This window comes from Typopeltis vanoorti, chromosome 2 (genome assembly GCF_054136105.1).
Source record: "Typopeltis vanoorti isolate ZY-2024b chromosome 2, IOZ_Tvanoo_1.0, whole genome shotgun sequence".
Lineage (NCBI taxonomy): Eukaryota > Metazoa > Arthropoda > Arachnida > Uropygi > Thelyphonidae > Typopeltis > Typopeltis vanoorti.
Genome location: NC_143550.1, coordinates 58,912,018 through 58,922,330, shown reverse-complemented (window position 1 = coordinate 58,922,330; position 10,313 = coordinate 58,912,018). Strand labels below are relative to the sequence as shown.

Below are 10,313 nucleotides of genomic sequence, written 5' to 3'. Positions count from 1 at the left end.
TCATGATTTACAATTTTCGTGAAATATTTTTTTAAAAATTATTTAATAATAATTAAATATCCGCTCTCCAGCCAAAAGGCTGCGGGTTCGAATCCCGCCTTGGGCATGGATGTTTGTTATTGTCTGGAAAATCTAGTGGTGATGATAGGCGGTAGATGGTGTTGGTGTGTATGATAATGTTGGTGTGTATGATGGTGTTGGTGTGTATGATAGTTGTGTTTCGTTGTAGTTGGTGGATTGAGTAGTGGAGAAAGAGAGTTGTAGAGTAGGTGCCCTCCCTCGATGAGTCTTTGGACTCCCTGGAGGAGTTACATAATAATAATAATAATTTTTTTCCCATTATGCAATCTATTTATTATATTTAATACATATTTTTAACATCCAAGTTTAACATGACTCTTATTACTACAAGATAGTTAAAATGCATTTAAACAATTGTTACTACATTCTTTCTATGTCCTGTTTTATTCTTCAATTTCAGTCAATTTTCCTATATTTCCATTCAGTGATGTGCATGAGCTTCATTTTCTTTCCTTCTTTTCTCTTCCCACATTCTTATGTTTTCTGGTGAGTTAGCTTTTTTATGAATATAAACAAAAAGTGGAAAACTTGCTAACCATCCCAATGGCCAATATCGAAACAGTCAACTATCCTTAAAATAGTACCTATGGGGAAATTGTACAAATTTGGCAGTAAAAGTATAAGGATATTTCATCGGTCTTAAAATATTTGTTCGAGTCATGATTTTTTAAATTATAGATTACATCCTTACATTGATATATATAATAATATATAATATTATTATTATTATTATCATTATTATAACTTGAGCCACCGTAGTTCAGTCGGTATAAACGAAGCCCTTTGGTCGGAAAGACCTGGGTTCGATTCTCATCAGTGACGTGGGGAACCTTTATCTGGTGTCTTTTGACTTAAAGGTGAGTTAGCCGGTCTCCTACGGAAGTAGGAGGTTTTTGCACCAGGAAACTCGGATTTTTCGTTCCCCCAGAACAGGCAACCGGCTCCGTGAACACGTGCATTGACAGACACACCGGCAGGCATAGGTTGTGAAATCCACAACCTATGCCTCGCGGTTGTGAAGTCCACAGCTAAAGAACCTCTTTGGTTCGTGAAAAAGCTTAAGACCAAATAATTATAACTTCCTTAAATTTTAATTATATTTAGTCGTGTGTCTGTTCCTTTTCTAAAAATAACATTAAAACAGGATTTTTAAATATTAAATTTCTATATGCGATATTTTAATTCCCTCCTAGGAACACTTCAAATCTGCCTATCAGCACGACGTCTAACACTCGTCTACAAAACTTTTGAAATTATATTTACTGGTGTTACTTTTTAATTACCTTATAATTATTTCATTTTATTTTAGAATACAATCTCATAATTTTGGTGGCTCTGCAATGCGATCAGCGTGTCCCTAACTAAAACGGCCCTATTACATGCTAACCTATTTTCCTATAATAATAATAATAATAATAATAATAATAATAATAATAATAATAATAATAATAATAATAATAATAATAATAATAAATAGGGTAACGTTATATTTCTTGTTTTTATTGACAACTGATGTAAATATTTATTATTGGTTTCACTTTATCAGTTTATTAATAAATCATATTTATTGAATTTTCTACAAAGTGATTAAACTGTTTTTGATAAAGCCTATATTTTATTTTCCAATGCTAGATATTTTGTTGTAAAATTATAATATTCCAGATGTTCATCTTATCAATGTTACTATGTGATCTAATGGAAAACCGATCCAACCTGTTATTGGTTTAAAATGCCACAGCAATTACAGTCAGTAGGACAAATATTGATTAGGTCTGTTTTCTATTTACTGAACTTAATAACCATCATACATCTTAGGACGTAGTAAGGTGCATGACTATAATGCACGCAGCTGTCACCAACCCAAATGTTCAATTTTGACATGAGGAGATAAGAGATAATCTTGGTAGACAATCTTAGAAGAGACGAAACGCTATTCCGGGAAGAAAGAGCAACCTACGTTAGTATGCTAACGTTATTATCATCTATTTATTGATGTTGTTAGGAAATTTATTTTAAAAACTTGATTAAGCTTTTGTGCACTTGATATTTTTCTCTACTGCAGAAACGATTCATTGAAGAAAGAGAACTAAGTTGTAATGTCCAATATACTTTTTTTATCGTTTATTTTCATGTTTTGATTTTCTTAAGTATAATGTTATTCAAAAAAAAAAAAGTCTTGAGTACAGAATTAGCTGTTCAGACTTTTTTTTTCTTCTTTTCATCAATCAGTTGCAGACTAAATTTAAAACGTGTCTAGTTTGGGCCTCCTTAGAAAACAAAATGTGGCAACACTGTCGAGATAAGCTTATAGGAAGGGAGGGGAGAGCATCAGCGAGAAGACTGGCCATCTGTCAAACCTCAGGTTTTGGAGAGCATGCTGGGAATTAATATGCGATTCTGCGACTCTTTACATATTCGTTATAATAATATAATAATAACGTCTATAACACAGCCGGAAGTGACGATGCACTTCGGATGGAAAGACCTGGATTTGACTACCGTCGCAGTATCAATCTCATTTCCCTCCCTCCCCCTTTGCACATGAAAACTAGGCAGAGAACCGCAATTTACAGATATAATATACTCAACTAGTGGCCCTAGCTTCTTTAATCTCGACAAGCCCATTTATGGCGTTATATAGTACAATAGCGTCACTTTGCAAAATGAAATATTTTTGACGTCACAAATAAATAAATTTCACTAACATAATATTTTAATTTAGTATTCGAAAATGTCACACATAGATATCCAGAAACAATAAATCTAGTTTCATGTTTAAGTGAAGTGATATATATATGATTTCATATGATAATAATATTAATAATAACGGTTTTTCATCCCGCATACAGACAAATCGGCCCTTCAGAACACACGCAATTTACAGACAAAAAATACTAGTTGTGGTGGCCGGTAGATGGCGTTCATGGAGACCTCCCGCGATGAGTCTTCGGACTCCTTGGAGGCGTCAGGAATAATAATAATAATAATATTAAATTCATTTTTCGAACATTATAAGGATTGAGATTTCGGCACTTAGAGTAGAGAGAGATTTTCAAGAGCAGCTATTTAATTTTTTAGTTAAATATTAACTTAATATTTAACTAATAAATAGTTGTAATGGAGCATCTCACAGTTACACATGTAAAATATATAAAGAGAGTTTTATTCAAAAACTCCAACATATTTGATTCAACGTTACGTGAACATTGGATCAAATATATTGGAGTTTTTGAATAAAATTCTATATATATTTTTTACACGTGTAACCCATGAAAGTTTTTAAATAAAAATTAATATTTAACTTCATTACATACAAATAAAGGTTAGAGATGTATAATATAAAGCAAAGATTAATATAAAAATTATTATTATTATTGGAGAAATACATTATTATTAATGTATTTCTCCAAAAGAAAAAAAAAATTATTATTGGAGAAAAACCGAATCCAATTGTATTTTTTACAAAAAACAGAAGAACCAATAAAATTGGTTCTTCTGTTTTTTTTTGTCACACATAGATCTGTAGATTCTTCTGTTTTTTGTAAAAAATACAATTGTATTAGGTTCTTCCTTCATTAATAGTTTTTGTGAACAGTTTTAGCGTTTAAGTTGTTTTATATCTATTTTTACCCTGGAGTCAAACAGCTAAGTTGGCGAAACTTGTCTGTATTTTCTTACTTAGTTTCGAATAAATTTTACCTATATAAACCCAAATTGAAGTCAATCTCTCCCATAGCTCTTTTGGCCCAAAAAAACTTTTTATCATTATATTATTATTATTATTATTATTATTATTATTATTATTATATAGGCAGGTATCCCCCCCCCAGGGAGTCAGGGACTCCGAGAAAGGGACCATGGAAGGTGTAGTCCCTTGGTAACTTCTCCTTAAAAACATTCACTGCAGGCGCACTCATTGGAATAATCTGAATGGAATGGAATGGAATAATCTGTCAGCCAGTGTCCACTGGCAGATAATTCCATTCAAATCATTGGAAACTGAGAGAATGACTTCCTTATTCCTACGAGTTAGTGTTCTTTTCAACACTAAAGTAATCCAATGTGGTGTTTTAACTTTTGGCAATGGCTTCTAAACTAAACTCACTATCCACCATTAATCCTAAATCTCTACCTTCGTCAATCTCTGCACCAAATTCCCATTAACATAATACGCAATCTGCAATGGTTTCAGCACAAAATGCATAACTTTGCACTTAGTACTATTAAACAGACACTCATTAACTATTGCCCATAGAATCAGTCGGCTCAAGTCAGCCTGCAAGCATGCTGCATAAGTAAAATATCATTAGTTCGGAAGCACAACTAGCGAGATACCATAAGGCTTTTTGGTATCTATGGAACCATGTTGTTCAAAAAGTGTTCTGATTACTTTGGCAGAAGGCTATAGGAGGTGTGGAATGTTCCAGATGTTAGAAAGCGCACTGCTTTTGGGCAATAAAAGACTTCAGGTGATTTATTCATTTGATTACATTCATACAAATGCAAATAACAAATAAAATAAACATACTAGACTACAAGCAGGTGCTACCACTGTAACTTTGTCTTCTATCACACTGATCTCAATGGGTGACGTGGAATAAAGCAAAAATTTGTATCGCTGCAATGAGCATTTAAAGGAGGCAGAGCAAGATATAGACGCGTGTAATTGAGAAAGATGGATGTTTTAATGTTAACAAATAATTTTTAAATCAATCAATAATTTTTTTTAAAAAATATTTGTGTTTGGAAAATACCTATAATTAGGTATTAAACAGCATTTCATATTATGTACAAACAATATTTATTCATTGTGGTCGTATAATTAAAAATGCCAAATTATTATACTCGAAGTGTATGTAATGAGAAATGTTCAAAGTGGCCTTTTTTTTTGCTAATATTTTTAATGTTAATGAACCTTAATAGCTTTTATGTACAATTCACTAAGACACACACACACACACAAAGACAGGGTTATGCTCACATCTAACATTGCGGTCTTCTAAGCTACTTTTAACTGCATCTGTCCACCAATAATTCAGTCATCCTCTGGGTCATTTTCCTACCGTCCTAATCATATACCTGTTTTGTTAACTTCTACTTTCTTCTTTAAGTGACCATACCATCTTAGATTACCTCAGATTGCACATGTTCAATGTTCCTTTCCTAATATCCCCATTTTCAATAACTTTGTAACTTTTGAACTGCAATTGGTACCATCTATTCACTTCCCTTTTTTGCTCAAAACTCTTGTGAATGTGGGGCTTTAGTCTCTGATCAACTGTTTTATTCCCGATTATGTTTTATTTCCTACTAATCGTAGTGTTTTGTAATTGTGCTCTCATTCTATATAAATTTATTCAACTGACTCCCCACCATACCAGCTTTGTTTATTCTATTATCTATTTCCAAATAAACGTATTTATATCAGTATATAACATATTAATACTTTTTACGCATGAAATGAATTGAAATTACTTACATGTGTATACATTTTTAAGATAACTTCTAATAATAATAATCGCATTGATACAAGGCCGTGAGTCCCCTTTACGGGGAGGTACGGCACCATCTCATTCCCCCCAAATTTTATCCGAGCTCCGGAACCGGCATAGCCGACGAATCAGACCTATGGCTGCGTCAGTATTCCTGACTGTAATCCGTGTGTGTTTTCTGGACTGGTTTGCCTACCTGCGGGATGAAAACCCCCAGATAAACTGGTGGAAAAAACCCTGCTGTCCACACCCAAGACCGGCTAACTTGGCTATGGCTGAGAAATATCCTTAAGCTCCTCGCGTCGTCGACGGGAATCGAACCTAGGACAATCCTGCCCCAAGCATATGGTTGCGAAGCGCATAGCCACTAGGCTAACTGTGCGGACAAGATAACTTGTATATTCAACAGACATATGTCCAGGGGCGAATTCTCCATGCTTGCTATGCTTGCTGCGCAAGCTCATTACTTGAGAAAGAAATAATATTTATTTGTTAATAAATGCATGCATTTATAAGCATTCCATTTAGGCTTTTATTTTTGTAGACAGAAGACGTCTTAAGCTTGCGCGGCAATAATTGTGCTTTGCATTGTGTATCGAAGGCTGAAGCTAGTCTAGTCAAAGCTACCTTGGCTTGCTCGGTTGTAGGAGCTTCCAGGTCCTCGCTACAGCACTGCGATTTCATGCACGCGCATAGCCATTTCGCTCCCTTCGCATCGTCTTAAACGCAGGTCATACGCAGTGAAAGTAGCTCTAGCCAGTGAGCTTCAGCCAGCCTTTACAAGTATGCGTGTTGCTTGAGAAAATTAAGTTACAACCAACTTTTTATGAGGATGTCATTGACCAGTTCATAAAGAAGAACCGTAGGGTAGAATTTGTATTCAAGTAGATAAATTGAAAAAGACAGAATATCATTTGTAAAATAAATGTTGTATTTGTATGATTAAATGTACATAAATTTCTAAATATATAGTTTTAAATGGTCAGTAATTCATTATTCCGTTAATCAGACTTCAATCACACCTCTCACTCCTTGAATGATAACAAGAGCAAGCGTGAATTTCAAGACCAGCATTCGCCCCTACATATGTCCGTCACTAAGTATCTGCTTATTGTTTAGTCACAAGTATACAAACAGAAGTAAACATAAAGCTATCATCGAGATTAGAATATAGGTCGCGTTATCTTTGAACTAAAAATAAATAATCTTAAGCATTTTTACATGTCACTATTTCTTAGATCCAATGCACACCTCCATATAAACATTTTACGGCAGACATTTTTGTCAACATTAAACTTAATTTTAATTATTATTTTTATTAATTATTGATAGAATGATGGTCATTCGGAACAGTTCATCTTCTCAAGTGACTTTTTATGTGTCAGTTGTAAACAATTTAGTACACCAGCTGTGCGTTTTCTTTCATAGATGCACACTAATTTCCAAGTTTAATGACAAATTAATAACTGATGGTCATTCTTCAAATATACACATATCTAGTTTAAAAAATCAGAGAGAGAGAGAGAGAGAGAGAGAGAAAGAAAGAGATAAATCCCGTTGCAGATACTGTGTGTGTGTGTGGGGGGGGGTGGATGGAGGAGGGAGGAGCTTACATAGTTCGGATATGCCGTTTACTAGAATCGTAGAATCTCAGAAAGCTTGGTAATCTATGTATTTTCCCCTATTGGTTGAATTTCTATTTTCTGATTTTCGTAAAATTGTTTTACAGTATAAAGCTAGTTAAGGTTGTCCTCACGAAAAGTGTTTAATTCATAAGATCAACAGGAGTAGTAAACACAATCAGTGCTTAACATGCGGAAAATTTGTCAACACGCATGTAGATATTCTGCAATATGTTTGAAACATAATACAAATAAATATTATTGGCTTTCCTGGTTGGCGGTTAGCGTATCTGCTCTACAATCAACAAGGGGTTGAGAATCCCAGTGTGGGCATGGATGTTTGTGACTGTCTTTAGCGAAGATGAATTTCCTTCCACGGTGATGGAAACACCGCCCTGCTTATTGGAGACCTCAATTGAGTTGGAAAAAAAAGTTTCAGGTTTGGTCAATAAAGCAGAGTGTCAGGATTAAGTGAAAACTAAATAAATAAAATAGAATATACTATTAACCATAACCCACTCATTGTACTAATGTGCCATATGTTTACAACTTCAAGGGTGAAGGACCACATAAGTCTTTGGACTCCCTGGAGGTGTCAAATAATAATAATAATAATAATAATAATAATAATAATAATACATATTAATTGATATTTCGACAACAATATTAGGGTGTGCTCATTTGTGCTGCATTCTACTATTAATTTGTCAATAAACACGGAAATTAGTGCGCGTCTACGGAAGAAAACACACTGATGGTGTACTAAATTGTTTACAACTGACACATAAAAAAGTCACTTGAAAAGATGAAACGTTCCGAAAAGAAAACAAAAAACATTTACGCAAATGTAGTTAAGAAGCAACAGCTGAACATCAAGTGAGAGGCTTCAAGTAAGTGGAGCTTGAAACTGTTGACGGAATGAGTGCGTCATTCGTGGTGACAGAATTTGGTCATTCTAAGTGGTGACTACTTTTCGAGTGACTTAATGGAGTTTATGCTTGCCCTACAAGGAATACACTTCCCTAGAGAAAACGGTACATCGGCAGTTCCCCATTTCTGCTATCAGAGAATACTCGAAGAGCGTAATGGGAATGTTTAAGCAAGATGTTTTCTTGTCACATGTTCTCATAAACCATTCACATTTCTACAGTGAACAACTGTTTATCCAACGATGGGGGGGGGGGGGAACTACTGGAAAATTATGGAATGAAAGTTTTTAACTTAGAAATTAACTGTCATTGAGTAGACGGCGTGCTATAAAAAATATGAACTAAATAAATTTTCACAATATATTTTAACAAATGACAGATTTAGATGAAAATTATAAAATGTTCGATTTGCGCAAACTTTATATAAATAACAGTTCATTTTGACACTACTAATTTAATCCGTATATTCGTGTATTCGCAAAGAAGTATGAAAATGATAATAAAAAAAGTGCATTTCGCAACAGCATTATTGCAGAGTAATGTCATAATACTGAGTATTATATATATATATATAGTCATCTGCTCGTTTCACCTCATTCCAGAGATGTCCTATTGGGTTGAGGTCTGGGGACTGAGCTGGCTACTGAAGTAAAGAAAACTCGCTGTCATGTTCATCGAAACACTTCAACACGTTACGCGCTTTGTGGCATCATGGCGCACTGTCTGTGGGAAGTATCCATTTGAGAATGGGTAAAATGAGTCGTGAATGGGTGAACATGATCAACAACGATGTTAAGATAGTCTGTGGCATTCAGATGGTGTTCAACTGGTATCACAGAACCTAATGTGTGCTAAGAAAATATTCCCCATACCATTACACCCCGCCACCAGCCTAAGCTGTTGCTACTTGGCAGGAATTCTGGCCATATTCTCGTTTGCTATCAGCATGATACAGTATAGACCGGGACTCGTCGGACCAGGCGACGTTTTTCCAGTCATCACTGTTCAGTGTTGGTGATAACGTGCCAACTGAAGCCGCATCCATCTTCTTGTTTTAAGCTGACAGCATTGGAACCCAGGATAGTCATCTGCTCCTGTTCCCCCATTCGAGACAGCGTGTGACAAACTGCGCTCCGAGATGATGCTCTGACCATCACTGTTGAACTGAGCTGTAATTTGACTGGTTGTCTGAGGTATGCTGATGATATAGTACTCCTTTGTAATGACAAGGAAGAATTAGAATACATCCTTGACAAAGTTAATGAGATCAATAATAACATAGGACTTCAGTCAATCCTAGAAAGAATAATATTATGGTTCTCAAATGAAATCTAGGCAGGGAAGCCTGAGAAATAAGTGTACCTTAATGGATAAAGAATTGAAGAAGTCAGCAAGTTCGAGTACTTGGAATCCATTAACGTGAAGAACTGCTGTTCAGAAGACGTCAGAAGACGATTAGGAATGGCTTAAACAACAGTCGGAGATTTCTCTAAAATCTGGAAGGATGGATCTATCTCCGCAGGAACAAAGTTGAGGATTGTAGATGCAGCTGTTTTTCCAACGGCGACTTATGAATGTGAGACTTGGAACTTAAAGAAGTCTAATAGGAAAAGGTTAGCTGCTTTTGAGATATGGTGTTAGAGAAGTCTATTGAGGATATCATATACTGAAAGGCGGACAAACGGATGGGTGATAGAAAAGATCGGTAGAACTTTAAGGCTCTAAGGATATTTACAGAAGAAAGTTTAAATACTTTGAACACATTTAAATGAAGGAGGATTTCTCAAAACAGTAATAGAAGGTAAAGTTCCTGGGAAAAGAGGAACGAGTAGACCATCAATGAGATGGATGGATGGATGGTGTGTCTGCGCAGTGACTGATCTTTTGAAGCCTCCAAAAAGGCATACAACAGGACCACTTGGCGAGGAAAAGTGTGGCACATCACCGAGAATCTGAGTGATCATACGGCATCTAATGTCCAATGAATAGATGGATGTGGTCCTGTCACGTTTCACAGTCATTGCCATTCTTTGACGTAGCGCATCAATGAGATGTTAGCATCCACAGGACTGCCATTGGCTTGAAGTTGTCTGGTTATTACACAACTCAACTCAGTCACTGTACCATTACACCACTACACCCTAAACATTGTTGTGGGTGTAGTTTTCTGGGGTCAAAACCCCAGAAAA

General features: G+C 35.3%; 1 pseudogene; it reads right to left on the bottom strand.

Annotated features, from left to right (window-relative positions):
• Window positions 1-335: 335 nt before the first annotated feature.
• On the bottom strand, window positions 336-742 carry LOC150109064 (uncharacterized; annotated as a pseudogene).
• Window positions 743-10,313: the final 9,571 nt, after the last annotated feature.